This window comes from Triticum dicoccoides, chromosome 4B (assembly GCF_002162155.2).
Source record: "Triticum dicoccoides isolate Atlit2015 ecotype Zavitan chromosome 4B, WEW_v2.0, whole genome shotgun sequence".
Classification (NCBI taxonomy): domain Eukaryota; kingdom Viridiplantae; phylum Streptophyta; class Magnoliopsida; order Poales; family Poaceae; genus Triticum; species Triticum dicoccoides.
In genome coordinates, this window is record NC_041387.1 from 101497188 (window position 1) to 101513701 (window position 16514).

The window sequence follows — 16514 nt, forward strand, 5'->3', positions numbered from 1 at the left end:
CCTTTTTATTTTTACCCACAGGACTCCGTTCGTCAGAGGCCCTGTCCGGTAGTAGACCTGCCGAACTCAGATGCAACAGCCAGGGAAGAAGAAAGGCTACAACGAATATCCAGGTGGTCTCCATTACGAGCATTAAATCTGTTTTATGCACCATTCCGCAGCCTACCCCTGGAGGGGGACATGTTTAACAGTCCCATCCCTTGCTTATCGCACCATTTGTATCGTTCTGCACTTACAGCAGTTTTTCTTGAATAAGTAATGCAACACCTTTTTGCTTCCAATTGCATTTCTCTTTTATACATATGTTCATTTGTGACATGTCGCATCCGTACGTTTTGGTACGGCTAAATACACTAGGGGCTTATGTTTCCCGCATCATGGTGTGATAAGTCCGAACACTTTCACAAGTGCGGCACCCCGAACTTATAGCATTATATGCATCAGCTCCGAATCATGTCTTGGGTCAATAGTTGGGTTTGCCCGGCTCCCATGTTTTGGTACCTTACATTCTGTTGTATCGGCTAAGGTAGCACTGGGAGAACCACTACGATTGCGCCCCAGTTGAGCTGGGTTAACGCCTCAGTGGAGAAAGCTAAAACTGACCATCATGATGAGGCGAGAGCTGGTCGCTGTTCGAGAGGTTTTCTGCGAGTCCCTAAAGACTTATGCCGCTTAGAGCGAGGAGCCGGTTTTTGTCCGGCCCAGGCGTGGATAGCGCCCCAAATTCGGCCTTTCAAAGACAAGGGGCTTCGCCGAAATTTAAAATTATAGAATTCTATGGCTAAGTGAGAGTGTTCAAGCATTATAAGTCCGGTTGCCTTGTTCGTTGTGTTGAGCGCCTCCCTAGATGGACCCAAATATGGGAACAAGAGTGCTCAAATTTATCCCGAACACCCCAGCACTCGTGGCATGGGGGCTGAAGCCGACGACTTGCCATCTCTCAGATTTGATAAACAGCCGCACAGAAGGTAATATTTTAAATTAAAATGCGTTGCTTAGTGCAAATGAACTAAGTTTTCAGCGCACAGGATAACAAAATGCGAGTCTACTCAAATATTACATCTTTGGAGCACTCACCTGCAATAGTGCGGGTGCCCTTCAGCACACTCTTATAATACATCTCGGGCATGCGATGCTCCTTGCCCTGCGGCGGCGGGTCCGTCACGAGCTTCTTGGCATCCAGCTTGCCCCAGTGCACCTTTGCGCGGGCAAGGGCCCGACGGGCACCCTCAATACAAGCGGAGTGCTTGATGACTTCAACCCACGGGCACGCATCCACCAGCCGCCGGACCAGGCCGAAGTAGCTCCCGGGCATGGCCTCCTTAGCCCACAGCCGAACTGTGAGGCCCTTCATGGCCTGTTCGGCCACCTTGTGGAGCTCGACCAACTGCTTCAGCTGGTCGCTAAGGGGCACCGGATGTCCGGCCTCAGCATACTGAGACCAGAAGACCTTCTCCGTCGAGCTCCCCTCCTCGGCCCGGTAGAATGCGGCGGCATCGGATACGCTGCGAGGAAGATCTGCGAACATTCTTGGAGAGCTCCGAATTCGGGTAAGTAACAGGTAATTAACACTCACATGCTTACTTTGCATGAAAAATGCCTTACCCGCCGCTATTTTCTTCAATTCCTCGATTTCTTGGAGGGCCTTGTAGGCTTCGGCCTTAGCGGCTTTGGCACTCTCAAGAGCCGTTGCAAGCTCAGACTCTCGAGTCTCTGAGTCACGCTCCAGGCTCTCATGTTTTTTCACGAGATCCTGGAGCTCTTGCTGTACCTCCGCCACCCGCGCCTCCTGCTTCTCTCGCTCGGTGCGCTCCGCGGCCGCATTGCGTTCGGCCACGGCCACCGCCTCTTTCAGGGTCGCCACCTCGTTAGTGGCCCCTGCAATAACCATGTTATCCTTGTCATTCTTTTTGCAACCAAAATCCTTTTCTGTAAGGTACAATTTTAATAAGGTTTTACTCACCTTCCTTGTCCTCGAGCTGCTTCTTGGCACGGCCGAGCTCGTTCTCGGACCGCTCGAGGCTTTCCTTCAAAGTATTGACCTCCGCAGTCAGTGCGGCAGAGGTCAGCAGCGCAGCCTGCAATCCCATATTGACATATTTTTTATGACTCTTGCGTATATCTTCTTAAGATCCTCAGTCCGGCTTTTCTTTCCGAACACCGAACCAAGCATCAGGGGCTACTGTCTATGCGGTACTATTTTACATATATCAAAATTCTTACCTCAAAGCCTGTTAGAAGGCTGCTGCAGGCTTCGGTCAGCCCGCTCTTGGCGAGCTGCACCTTCTGAATCACCGCACTCATAACAGTGCGGTGTTCCTCTTCGATGGAGGCGCCATTAAGTGCCTCCAGCAAGCTATCCGGCGCCTCCGGTTGGACGGAGGCTGCCGGCGTCACGGTCTTGCCCTTCTTACGAAGGGGCCGCCCGCCGGACTCCGGAGCCACTATGGGATCCGGAGCCGAGTCCGGTGCAAAGTCCGGGAGGTTGTCCTGCGACACCTCCGGGGCCTCCTCCTCCTGGCGGGTCCCTTCCCGGGATCCCACCTCGGCATCGTCCATGTCACGGGGGGTGGAGGCGGTCGGAAGAGAATCCATATCCGACGCACCTAAGGACCCGCTCGACGAAGCGGGAAGATCATCCTTGGGCGGACTGCAGGGTTGTATGCGGCATTAGAAAGACATTGTGTGGCAAAAAATAAAAACCATAAAGTTATTCGGGAGTCTGGATACTCACGATCTCGCCAAGGGCTTGGCCCTTGGAGGCCAGTCCTCGTCGTCGTCACTAGCGTTGGCAGAGCAGTCAGGGGGAAGAGTTTTTCCCTTCTTGGACCCTTCGGCCTCCCTCGTTGGGGAGGCCTTCCTTTTCTTCTCTCCCCCCTCTGGGGAAGAGGCTTTCTTCTTCTCCTCCTCACCTTGGTGAGAGGAGTCGGCCTCGGAGTCATCATCCGATAGCACCTGAAAACGGGAACTCTTCCGAGTCCCCGTGGCCTTCTTCTTGGCCTTCTTCTCCGGCACCACGTGGGGTGCCGGAGCCAGCAGCCCCGTTAGGCGGGCGTCCGCTGGGTCCTCTGGCAACGGGTCCGGACAGATAGTCTGTTCGGCCTTCGCCAGCCAGTCCTGTCAAAGGTAAAGGGAGTTTAGATCCCGCATAGAGTCAAACTATGGAAAATGAGCATTCCGTAAAGGACAAAATCACTTACCTCGTCAGCCGGACGCTGCGAGCTGAATCCGCGATCTTCGGTAGCGGATGCAGGAGCCTCGACGCCCTTGAACAGCACCTTCCAGACATCTTCGTACGTAGTGTCAAAGAGCCCGCTCAGAGTCTGGTGCTGCGCCGGATCGAACTCCCACATGTTGAAACCCCGTCGTTGGCACGGGAGAATCCGGCGGATGAGCATGACCTGGACTACGTTGACAAGCTTGAGCTTCTTGTCCACCAGCTTTTGGATACAGGATTGGAGTCCGGTCAGCTCCTCTGAATCACCCCAGATCCGGCCACTCTCTTTCCAGGAGGTGAGTCGTGTAGGGATGCCGGATCTGAATTCGGGGGCCGCTGCCCATTCAGGGTCATGCGGCTCGGTGATGTAGAACCACCCCGATTGCCACCCCTTAATGGTTTCCACGAAAGTGCCCTCCAGCCAAGTAACGTGGGACATCCTGCCCACCATGGCGCCTACGCACTCCGCTTGGCTGCCCTTCACAACCTTTGGCTTGACGCTGAAGGTCCTGAGCCACAAACCGAAGTGGGCCTGGATGCAGAGGAAGGCCTCGCACACGACGATAAACGCCGAGATATTGAGGATGAAATTCGGGGCCAGATCATGGAAATCCAGGCCGTAGTAAAACATGAGCCCCCAGACAAAGGGATGAAGTGGGAAGCCCAGTCCGCGGAGGAAATGGGGAAGAAATACTACCCTCTCATGGGGCCTGGGGGTGGGGATGAGCTCTCCCTCGTCAGGGAGCCGGTGCGCGATGTTGCTGGACAAATATCCGGCGTTGCGCAGCTTCTGGATCTGCCCCTCCGTGACGGAGGAGGCCATCCACTTGCCTCCCGCTCCAGACATGGTTGGAGAAGGTTGAGGTGAGAAGTGCGGACTTGGGCGCTGGAGCTCGAGTTCGCGGAGTTGGATAAGCCAAGGAGGAAGAAGGCGCAGGTAAAAGGGTTGGATCTTTATCCCCTTATATGGGCGGACACAAACATGCGTCCCCACCGGCCTGATAAAACTCGCTTATCCCCCAAGCGCCGCAATCAACGGTGCGGTTGGGTTACCCATGTCCGTATTGATGGGAATCCCAGAATAAGGGGAACACGATCTCTACTTCGACAAGACGTGCCAAGGAAACCGCTTCGCTAAACGCGCTAAGGTGGTACAATAAAAACGATTCTAGTAAAGGCTTGGTAGTGGTGTGATGTCACGCCGCAAAATACGTCAGCAGATTGAACTTGTGTAATATTATTCTCTCTATGGTGGTGCATGGAATTTATTTTTGTAGAGCCGGACACTATCCTGGTGTTCACAATCTTCTATAAATTATCCGGAGGAAGAACCCGCCTTGCAATGCCGAAGACAACATGCGCGCCGGACTCGTCGTCATTGAAGCCTGGTTCAGGGGCTACTGAGGGAGTCCTAGACTAGGGGGTGTCCGGATAGCCAAACTATCATCATCGGCCGGACTCCAAGACTATGAAGATACAAGATTGAAGACTTCGTCCCGTGTCCGGATGGGACTTTCCTTGGCGTGGAAGGCAAGCTTGGCGATACGGATATGTAGATCTCCTACCATTGTAACCGACTCTGTGTAACCCTAGCCCTCTCTGGTGTCTATATAACCCGGATGGCTTTAGTCCATAGGACGAACAACAATCATAACATAGGCTAGCTTCTAGGGTTTAGCCTCCTTGATCTCATGGTAGATCCACTCTTGTAACACACATCATCAATATTAATCAAGCAGGACGTAGGGTTTTACCTCCATCAAGAGGGCCCGAACCTGGGTAAAACATCGTGTCCCTTGTCTCCTGTTACCATCCGCCTAGACGCACAGTTCGGGACCCCCTACCCGAGATCCGCCGGTTTTGACACCGACAAGGACCAAGGCCACAAAGTGCAGATGGGCGAAGCAGGTTTCCCCGGCAAGACCCTTGCCGGGGGCAGCCTCCGCAGCCCTGGCAAGCCCCTTGCCAGGGCAGCTCACCCACACCAGTGGAGCAGGCCACCCTCGAGCCACGGTCTCCAACAGCCATGTTGGACCAGGGCTCTGGAGGCACCTCCATGGTGGCATGCAGATCTTTGTGAAGACATAGAATGCTCAAGATCAGATAAGGATTGGAAAGCAACAATCCTCACCAAGATCTTTACCGAAGGAATCCATAAGACCCCCGGCAAGACCCTTGCCGGGGACGCCAGCGCGCCATGGCAAGACCCTTGTCGGGCCACCCAACAAGACCCTTGCCAGAGGCGACAACAGGGCCACTGCCAGGCTCGCACCAACCAACTCCCCGCCATTGTTCGCATGCAGCTGCCAGCCCAACCAGCTGGGCAGGCACCTGTGTGGCAACATGCAGCTTCCAGGCCAACTCAGCACGCACCTGCGTGGCGGCATGCAGATCTCCGTGGAGGCTCCACCACCGCGCCACCTCAGCTGCCTGCCTGCCCACATGGCACCACATGCATCGCTGGCCAGGGCGCGTGTCGAAGCGAGGAGGAGCGGCGATAGACGGGACGGGCCTCGCTCCCGTCCCCGATAAAGCGAGGGACACCTAAGCCTCGCATTAAATGCACTTTGTCTTGTAATACCAGCGATAAGCTCACAGTGCTGTGGCACTTTCCACCTCCTATATGCCACTGTGGCTGCCCCTTTCGCCTATAAAAGGAGGCCCATGGCACACTGAAGAAGGATTCGGCTCTTTCGAACCTCGCAGCACCTAGAGCTAGTTCAGGAGCTCAAGAACACTAAATACATCCACCAAAGCAGGATCGTAGGGTTTTACGCATCTTTGCGGCCCGAACCTGGGTAAATCCCCTTTGTGTTGTCTGCTAGTCCCGCTCTTCTCATGATCCCATGCCCCGCAACCGTAGTAGGGATTCCAATGATCCCATAGGTGTCGTTTCCCACCGACATTCTCATTATATTAGATGATCTTCTGTACTTAATCTAATATTTTAATTAGCTTTGCGCTAATTTTAAAAGTGAATTGTTCCTTTTAATTTCAGCAGGGTCATGTCCAGTATAGGTAGAAAGTATCCATCCGGAAGTCATAAAAGAAAGAAGAAGAAGGAGGCAGATGAGGAGAAAGAAGCATTGAGCGGATCTCTTTTTAAATATTATAAGAACGATACGAGCACGCCAAGTAATCCAGACGAGTTGGCAATAGTTCTTGCGGGTGACTGGACTGATGGAAATCCGGAAGATGATGGTCATACTCTTACAGGAGGCGATGCCGACGTCAACATGGATGATAGCAATGTAAGTGATCATGAGCCCATGTTTAATTCAACTGCGGCAAAATCTACCAGTGTTGATGAGGAACCAATTAGTGTGGATATTTATGATGCAAGCAATTGGGGCAATCTTGATAACAAAGTGAGGGACATATTAGTGGAAAAGGGGCCTAAAAGGGAAGGATAAAACACTAAATATTCTTTGTATGAGAATTTAAGACATTTTTCATATAGCCATTACTCAAGAAAGATGAGCAATGGAGAGGTGAGTGATAGAAAATGGTTAGTTTTATCAAAACACACAAAGAAAGTGTTTTGTTTTTGCTGTAAGCTTTTCAATTCTGATAAATGCAAAAGTGCAATGGGGAATGATGGGTTTTGTGATTGGAGGCATATTAATGAGACACTGAAAAAGCAAGAAGCTAGTGTCGACCATACTACCAACATGAACTCTTGGAATGAATTGAGATTTAGACTGAGCAAGCATGAAACAATTGACAAAGACATACAGCAACAAATCACAAAGGATAAGGAACGCATAAGGCAAGTTTTGTTAAGAATTGTTGCCATTGTGAAATTTCTTGGTAAGCGCAATTTGGCTTTTAGAGGATCCAGTGAGCAACTTCATGATGATTGAAATGGAGATTTTTTAGCTTGTGTGGAGATGGTTGCAGAGTTTGATTTTGTAATGCAAGACCATCTTAGGCATATTCAAAACAAAGATATCCATCACCATTATCTTAGCCATAAAATTCAAAACGAGTTGATTTCTCTTATGGCTGGTGACATTACAAATTATATTCTCAAGATTGTCAAAGTGGCCAAATATTTCTCTATTATCCTAGATTGTACCCCGGATGTGAGTCATCAAGAACAAATGAGTTTGTTGGTTCGATGTGTTCATATGTCTGATGGAAAAATACAAATTGTGGAGTACTTCCTTGCTTTTTTGTTGTGGAGGACACATCTGGTTTGGGAATTTTCAAGGTATTGGTTGATTCTATGAAGTCCTTTGATCTTAATATTGATGATATTAGGGGCCAAGGTTATGACAATGGACCCAACATGAAAGGAAAATACAAGGGGGTGCAAAGTCGGTTGCTTGAGGTAAATCCAAGAGCTTTGTATATGCCATGTGCTTGCCACAGTCTTAATCTTACCCTTTGTGATATGGCTAAATCTTGTGGTAGAGTTGTTTATTTTTTGGAATTGTGCAATGAATATATGTATTATTCAGTGGTTCTACGAAAAGATGGAAAGTTTTTGTTAGCCATGTGACAGATTTGACTGTGAAATCTTTGAGCAATACTCGTTGGGAGAGTCATATCAAAAGTGTTAAAGCAATTATATTTCAAGCTCCTAACATAAGACCAGCTTTACTTGAGTTAAGTGAAGATAGTGGTACCAAACCAAAGGATAGGAGGATGCTAAAAATTTGTTTGATGTGCTTGGCAGCTATGAGTTCATACTTGGCATCGTCATTTGCCATGACATTCTATTTGTTGTAGATTCAGTAAGCAGGAAGCTGCAATCACCATCCATGTGCATTGAGACTGCCTTAAAGCAAATAGATGGTATGAGGACTTATTTTGACACTTATAGAGATGAAGGGTTTGATTCTAGTGTGGTCATTGCCAAAGAAATCGCAACTGAAATGGGTGTAGAACCATCATTTCCAGTAAAGTGTCATGTTTCTAGGAAGAAACAATTTGGTGAAGATGACAGTGATGAAGCGATATTGGAAGCTGAGAAGGATTTTAAAGTAAATTATTTCTTGATTATAGTTGATAAGGCGGCCACTTCACTGAAAATTAGATTTGATGAACCTGAGTCATTCAAAAAATATATTTGGATTTGTAATGAGTTCAACGGCCTTGAAGTCATTGGACCGTTCTAAACTTAAAGATAGTTGTACAAAATTTGCAAGTGCTTTCTCTTCGGGTGGTTCATCTGATGTTGATTTAAATGATCTGATTTCGGAGTTAATTTTTATGCAGTCAACTTTGCCCGATAGAACAATGTCTGCTATGGAGATTTTTGAGTTTGTGAGGGAAGCAGATTGTTATCCAAATATTGCTATTGCATACCGGATTTTCTTTACTATGCCTGTTACTATGGCATCAACTGAAAGAAGTTTTTTGAAGTTCAAATTGTTGAAGAACTACTTGAGATCTACAATGTTGCAAGAGAGGTTAAATGGCTTGGCAACTTTATGCATCGAGAAAAAATTGCTTGATGAAATACATATTGATACTATCGTTAGTGATTTTGCATCTCAGAATGTTAGGAGAAAATTTTGAAGGTAATATGTAATACATTATCTCATATGCACAATCATTTTAGATGCACTTAATTATTTTCTTTGATAAAAATTATATGTACATATGATGATTATTAAATAGGCATTTATACTAAGGGCCCCGAAGGGCCCCGGATCGTAGTTTCGCCCCGGGCCCCCAAAATCTCAGACCGGCCCTGTATACATAGGGATTTTGTGAGCAAATAATTCATGGGAACAACAATCAACTAGCATAGGAAGGAAAAACATGCATAACTTCAAAACTTTCAACATAAAGAGAGGAAACTTGATATTATTGCAATTCGTACAAGCATAGGTCCTCCCTCATAATAATTTTCAGTAGCATCATTAATGGATTCAACAATATAACCATCACATAAAGCATTCTTTTCATGATACATAAACATTGTCATCATGCTCATCATTGATGCCCATCATTTTATTAAATTCTTCTTCTATCAATTGAGCACAATTTTCTGAACCATCATTTTCAAGAAGGATATTATAAAGATGATCTATAATATGATGCAACCTCAATTCCATTTTTTATGTAGTTTTCTTTTATAAACCAAACTAGTGATAAAACAAGAAACTAAAAGATTCAATTGCAAGATCTAAAGATATACCTTCAAGCACTCACCTCCCCTGCAATGGCGCCAGAAAAGAGCTTGATGTCTACTGCGCAACTTTATTCTTATAGACACGTGTTGGGCCTTCAAGCGCAGAATTTTGTAGGACAATAGAAATTTTCCCTCAAGTGGATGACCTAAGGTTTATCAATCCGTGAGAGGTTTAGGATGAAGATGGTCTCTCTCAAACGACCCTGCAACAAAATACAAGAAATCTCTTGTGTCCCCAACACACCAATACAATGGCAAATTGTATAGGTGCACTAGTTCGGCGAAGAGATGGTGATAAAAGTGTAATATGGATGGTAGAAATATATTTTCATAATCTGAATAAATAAAAACAGCATGGTAGCAAATAGTAAACAGGCACAAAAACGATGTTGCAATGCTTAAAAATGAGGCCTAGGGTCCGTACTTTTGCTAGTGCAACCTCTCAGCAATGCTAACATAGTTGGATCATATGATTATCCCTCAAAGTGCAATAAAGAATCAATCCCGAGTTCCTATTAGCGGAGAACAAAAGATAGGAATTGTTTGTAGGTCATGAAACCACCTCAAATCTATTCTTTCCGTTCGATCTATTCAAGAGTTCATACTAAAATAACACAAATCTATTTTTTCGGTTCGATCTATCGTAGAGTTCATACTAGAATAACACCAAAGAAAATTCATATTCATAATACTCAATCCACACAAAGAACTATAAAGAGACCCCAAAGTTTGCATGGAGAAAAACGTGCATCAACCCATATGCATAGATTACCCCAATATCACCGCAGTAATCCGCGATTTGAATGCCATAACACATATCAAGTGAATCAATAAGATACCTCATTGTCACCTCAAGTATTCATATTGCAAGACATATATCATGTGTTCTCATCTCTGAATATTCAATACGACAAGACAAAACTTTGGAGGGTAAAGATTTAATTCATCATAACAAGAGTATAGAGGGGAGAAACATCATATGATCCAACTATATTAACAAAGCCCATGATATAGATCACGAGAGAGAGAGAGAGAGAGAGAGAGAGAGATCAAACACATAGCTACTGGTACAAACCCTCAGCCCCGAGGGTGGACTACTCCCTCCTCATCGTGGTGGCCGTCGGGATGATGAAGATGGCCATCGGAGATGATTCCCCCCTCCAGCAGTTTGCCGGAACGGGGTCTAGATTGGTTTTCGCGGATACAGAGACCTTGCGGCAGAGGAACTTCTAATCTAGGTTAACCCTAATGGGTTTCGGAATATTTGTGAATTTATAGGGTAAAGAGGGGGTGCGGGAGGCCACCGAGGTGGGCACAACCCACCTGGGTGCGCCAGGGGGACCTGGCACGCCCTGGTGGGTTGTGCCCCCCTCGGGGCACCCCCAGGTGCAGCTCTGGCCCATTGGGTTCCTTCTGGTCCATAAAAAATCTCCATGGAGTTTTGTTGCGTTTGGACTCCGTTTGATATTGATTTCCTGGGATGTAAAAAACAAGCAAAAAAACAGCAACTGGCACTGGGCACTGGTTCAATAGGTTAGTCCCAAAAAATGATATAAAGTTGCTATAAAATGATTGTAAAACACCCAAGAATGATAAAATAACAGCATGAATACTTCATAAATTATAGATACGTTGGAGTCGTATCAGCCGCCTTGGCCTAAGTTCACACTAGCCGGAGCCGACTAGTAGTGTGCCGACGCCGAAGCCCTCTCTTTGTTCCAAGTCACAGCTCGCAGTGCGGCTGTCCGACTGGCAAGAGCCAAAGGCTGGAAACACTGTCCACACGAAACCGACTAAGGAAAACACCAACTAGGGCCAAGCCGGCTTTTCGCCTCCCTCGTACGGCTGCTCAGCAGCCGGCAGGCCGGCTTTTCACTCGATTGAGCTACGCTCTACACGGCTGAAGTAATTTGCCCGTTCTAAAAACGACCAAGTCCCTGACCCAGCCACAGACCGCAGAGCGGATGTCCGATGGCAGGGAGGCGGCTAAATGAACGCGGCAAAGGAAAAAGCCAAAGAGAGAAAAGAGAATTCAAGCCAGAACCCGACAACACATGCAATAATGTGGGGAGTTAAAATTTATACATTGCAAAAGGCCAAAGGCCAGCATTCATCAAGTTTAAAGATACACCCCTAGTGGGTGGAATTGCGCATAACTAACATTGTTTTCAAGCATAAAGACAGAAAAAACTTGAAAAAAGATAAGCAGGCCGTCTAGGCAGATGGCCCCTCGGGCTGAGCAGATTGGTCGGCGGCAGGCGTAGCTCCGGCTGGTGGGGCTTCCGGCTGCTGGGGCTCAGCCTGGCTGTCGGTGATGGCTGACGTGGTCTCCGACAGGTTGCTAGTCGGTGCTAGGTCGGGCCGATTCCGGCTAGTCGCTCCACCATCTGGAGCGATGTAGCTGTCGTCCTTGTCCTCGATGTCCTCATCGCCCTCATTGCTGGAGGCGATCTCCTCTGCTGAGTCCTCCCCGTCCGATGGGTCCAGACTGAACCAGGAGGGAGGAACGACGGTGCCGTTATCTGCCCGCTCCGGGAAGAAGGCATCAACGTCGGCATAGTCGGCGAGAGCAGACGCCCGGATGGTGATGTTCTCGCTCTCTGGCGTCAGCTCCGATAGCGCCTCCTAGCGGAAGGTCGCCAGCTGCGACATGCGCACGCCAAGGTAACAGGCCTTGACGGACTCCAGCACCTTGGCGGTGCCAGATTGCGCGGCAGATCTCTTCCAAGTGTCGAGCCGGTTGACCACCACCTCCTGCCAGTCGGCTGTCCGACTAGGAGTCCTCAGGATCGGGCTACCCGGCCACAAGGCCTCCAAGACCTGTAACTCGGCGCGCTGAAGTCGGCGGCGTAGGCGGAGCGTCGACTCAAGTCGCATCCTGACGACTGTGAGCTGCTCACCCAAGGTCCGAGGCCGGTCCTGAGGAATCTCCTTGCCCTCACGCCGGCTCTCCTCGCGCTAAGCCTTGATGGCCATGCAGACGGCGACGGAGTGGCCCGGGAGGTACTCTGCACACAAGAAGACAAGGGCATTAGAAGACGGCCTCCAGCAGCAACCGGCGGCAAGAAGTCGGAATAGAAGAAAAAGGGGCATACCGTCAAGCATGTCCTCGACCACGGAGTAGCCGCCATCTAGGAGCTTCTCCCTCACGGCCCACTTAGCGCGCTCAGTCTCGAACTCGTCCCTGAGCTCCGCCTCGTCCGCCTCCAGGTTCTTGACCCGCTCCATGTGCCGCACGGCCTAGTCCGCCAGGTCCTTCTCCAGTTGGTCACGTGCGGAGGCCGCCTGGTCGCGCTCTTGCCTCACGACCTAGAGTTGGCCTTCGAGATCTGCCACGCGCTAGACAAGCTAGGTGGCGGCCGCTAAAAATAGAAAAATGAGCAAGAGACATCAACTATCTACTTCAACAAAAGCAAGAACAAGCCGCCGGAGAAGATCCGACCCGACTGCATTATCACGCTCAATACATTTTAGACATGGTGGTTCAATTACTTCCTGAGCGGAGCTGATCTGTTGAGCGCGGAGTGACTCGTTTTCCTTTTGAAGATCTTCATGAGCTGATCTCAATTTCTCAAGTTCCTGCTTCCTTTGAAGATAATCATAGGAAAGCTTTTCATGAGTGGTTGAGAGCGATTCATGACGACTTTCAAGTTCCTCAGACTTAACATGAAGATTTTTTATGTCTTCAATTAAGGACTGAGATCGGGTCATTTTCGCGTCCAATGGGTCATCGCTTTTGTCTAACAGTTTTTGAATATGTTCCATGGCATTCTGTTGTTTAGTTGCAATTTTAGCAAGTGTTTTGTAGCTAGGTTTAGAATTAGCATAGGTTACCTTGACACTACGTGCCATGAGTCGGTAGTTTTGATCTAATAGCTCGGGTTTGAAGGACATCGTTTTGAGAGATTCTTTGAACTCGCAGAACCATGGGTCTTGACGGGTTCGATGACCCTCATAAACATCAGAAATCCGGTCCCAGATAAGCTTCGCATTACAAAGATGCTTGACGCGCCTGAACTCGTCAATGGATAGACATGAGCATATAATATCCTTAGCCGTGATATCTAGACGAGTGTACTTCCGAATGTCATCAACATTCGCCATCTTGCATAAATCTGTGAGACCAATTTCTGTGACAGTCCACAGTTCACTATTCATGGCGAGAAGGCGCTTCTTCATCATTACTTTCCATTTGGGGTAATCTCGACCATCAAAGACAGGGCACGCAGCGGAGACTTTGATTATCCCTGCAGTCGACATAGCTAAACTCCAGGTGGTTAAACCGAATCACGCAGAACAAGGGAGCACCAGGCTCTGATACCAATTGAAAGTGCTAGTATTCGACTAGAGGGGGGGTGAATAGGCGATTTTTATGAAAGTATTCAAAACATGAGTGTTTCGAAGACAAACGATAGAAATGACCCTATTGATATGCAGCGGAAGGTAGACTACACTAGACAAGCCATAGTCAAGTATGCAATGAAGTGAAAGCACGAAGACTATAAGCAGCTAGGTAGATAGGATCAGGATGAAAGATAGTATGAAGCCAAAGAGATAACAGTCTTCACACAGTGAAGTCAAACAGATAAGGCAAGTAGGCAAAGACTTCACGAAGACAAACTGTAAGTAAGGCGAGAGAGGTAGGATAGAACCAGTTGCTCACAGAGGACAAGGGGTTTGTTGGACCAGTTCCAGTTGCTGTGACAACTGTATGTCTAGTTAGGGAGGCTGAGATTTAACTCAGAAGACCGCGTCTTCACCTTATTCCCCTTGAGCTAAGAACACTTAGTCCTCGCCCAATCACTCTGGCAAGTCTTCAAGGGAGACTTCCAAACCTTCACAGACTTTGTTCACCGGCAATCCACAATGACTCTTGGATGCTCAAAACGTGACGCCTAACTGGCTGGAGGATTCACAGTCCTCAAGTGTAATAAGTCTTCAGATCACGCGGACAGAAAGACTTCAGTGATGCCTAACACTCTTTGGCTCTGGGTGTTTTGGGCTTTGTCCTCGCAAGGATTCTCTCTCAAAGGGTTCGGAGGTGGGTTGCTCTCAAACGACAAAAGCCGTGCACTAACTCTGAGCAGCCACCAATTTATGGTGTAGGGGGTGGGCTATTTATAGCCAGGAGGTAACCCGACCTAATTTGTCCAAAATGACCCTGGGTCACTAAGGAACTGACACGTGTCCAACGGTCAGATTTTGAACACACGTGGCAGCTTGACTTTGGCTACAAGTAAAGCTGACTCATCCAGCTCTGGATAAGATTTGCTCTCATTGTCTTCGCTCAAAGGCATAGGATTTGGTTGATCATCACATCAGTCACTCTGACTTTGTTCACTTGGACCCCACTTAACAGTATGGTGGTTCCTATGACTCAACAAAGAAGAAAAGGAAACTATGAAACAACTATGTCTTTGCATTCCATAGTCTTCACATGATGTCTTCTCTTATCATAGTCTTCAATGTGAGTGTCTTCACAGACCACCATTGTCTTCAATGTCTTCACACATTTTTAGGGGTCATCTCTGGTAGGTAAACCGAATCAATATGGGACTACTACCTGTGTTATCCTGCAATTCTCACAAACACATTAGTCCCTCAACCAAGTTTGCCGTCAATACTCCAAAACCAACTAGGGGTGGCACTAGATGCACTTACATGTACATACCTGAACGGCCAACTGCGTCGCCAGCATGTTCTGCCTCGCCTTCAGAAGGGAGGTGTTCTGGGCGAGGAACTGGTCCTCCATTTCCCACACCGCCAAATTCAAGGCGGTGGGGCCGGCTCCCTCTACCCGGCCTGAGGAAACGGTGCTCGTGTCCTCAAGGCCGGTCCTCCACGAGCTCGAGGACGTGGCATCCACCTGCCGTCTTGGCTCCGACGCCGCCCACGTCACACGCCGGCGCGCAGGAGTGCGCACCACCAAGGCCTGACCCGCCATCCGATCGGCGCCGGCTGGTGGTGCCTCCGGCTGTGCGAGCTCACTGCCTCCTCGTCCGCCGGCATCCGGCTCACCCTGGATCTCCACCACCTCAGGAACGATGATGTTTGGGACCTCCGGCTCCGGCACCGACTGGTCAGCCCCGGCCGCTCCAGGCGGCGTCTGGTTCTCTGCCACCTCCACCTTCGGCATATCGAGGGCGATGGTCTTCGGGACCTCGCCGCCAGCCGAATCCACCATGCCCCTGGTGTTGGCATCGGCCTGCGCCTTGGTCGCGACCTCTGCTTACGCCTTCCTTGCCGCCTCTGCCTGTGCCTCCACCATGGCCCGGGCCTCCGCATGCGCCGCCTTCTCTGCCTGCGCGTCTGCACACGCCTTCTCCGCGGCCTCCTACACCTCGCGCGCCTCCCGCGCGTTCCTCTCCTACGCCTCCCGGAGGGCAGCAGCCGACTCCGGTCATCGAGCGTCCGTAGAGCCATCCACTAGGTCCATCAACGAGGGGGGCGAAGCCCGCGGGGCAGCGAAGGCCGTCCTATTCAACAAGAAAGCAAAGATAAGGAAACATCCCAAGAAAGAAGGGAAGCATGAAGTCAAAAAGACGAGTGCGCTTACCCGGACATAAGCGGCATGGGCTTGGGCCCTTTCCGGGTGGAGCCACCTTTTGGGACTCTTGCCGCCTGGTGGCGTCCGCCTGTCTGGCCTTCTTGGGCGGGTGGCTATCGTACCTCCCGGCCAAGCAGCGCTTGTGCCCACCTGGTCCAGCAGCCGCCCGCGGCGTGAAGGTTCCGACTCCAGTTCCCGCGCCTCCCCTAGGCGGGTGTTGCTCCTCGTCGATGATTCCTCCTCCACCGCCTCCTGAGGAGCCACCCGCTCCAGGGCCTCCTGATCCTCCGCCGCCTCCTATGGAGCCACCCGCTATTTGGCCGCCTGATTCTCCACTGCCTCCTGCACAGCCGCCTGCCTCTAGGCCGCCATCTCCTCCACAGCCTCCTCCAGCGACCTCCTCGTTGCCGCCTTCCTCCAGGCGGCCGCCCCCAGCTCGGGATCATTGACTTCGCTGTCCTCGCGGTCCGACATCCACTCGTGACCAGGACTCTTCACACCTTGGCCTATGAAGTGTTTCCGCAAAAGCTGACATCCGGCATCTCCTTCATTGACATCCGGCATGGATCCCGGCGGCCGCTCATCTCGCTGATGAGGTGCGGCCA

At 49.5% G+C, this 16514-nt stretch overlaps 1 pseudogene; it reads left to right on the top strand.

The window, feature by feature from the left end:
• The first annotated feature begins 6700 nt into the window (after positions 1 to 6700).
• Positions 6701 to 8340, top strand: LOC119292557 (annotated as a pseudogene).
• The last annotated feature ends 8174 nt before the right edge of the window (positions 8341 to 16514 follow it).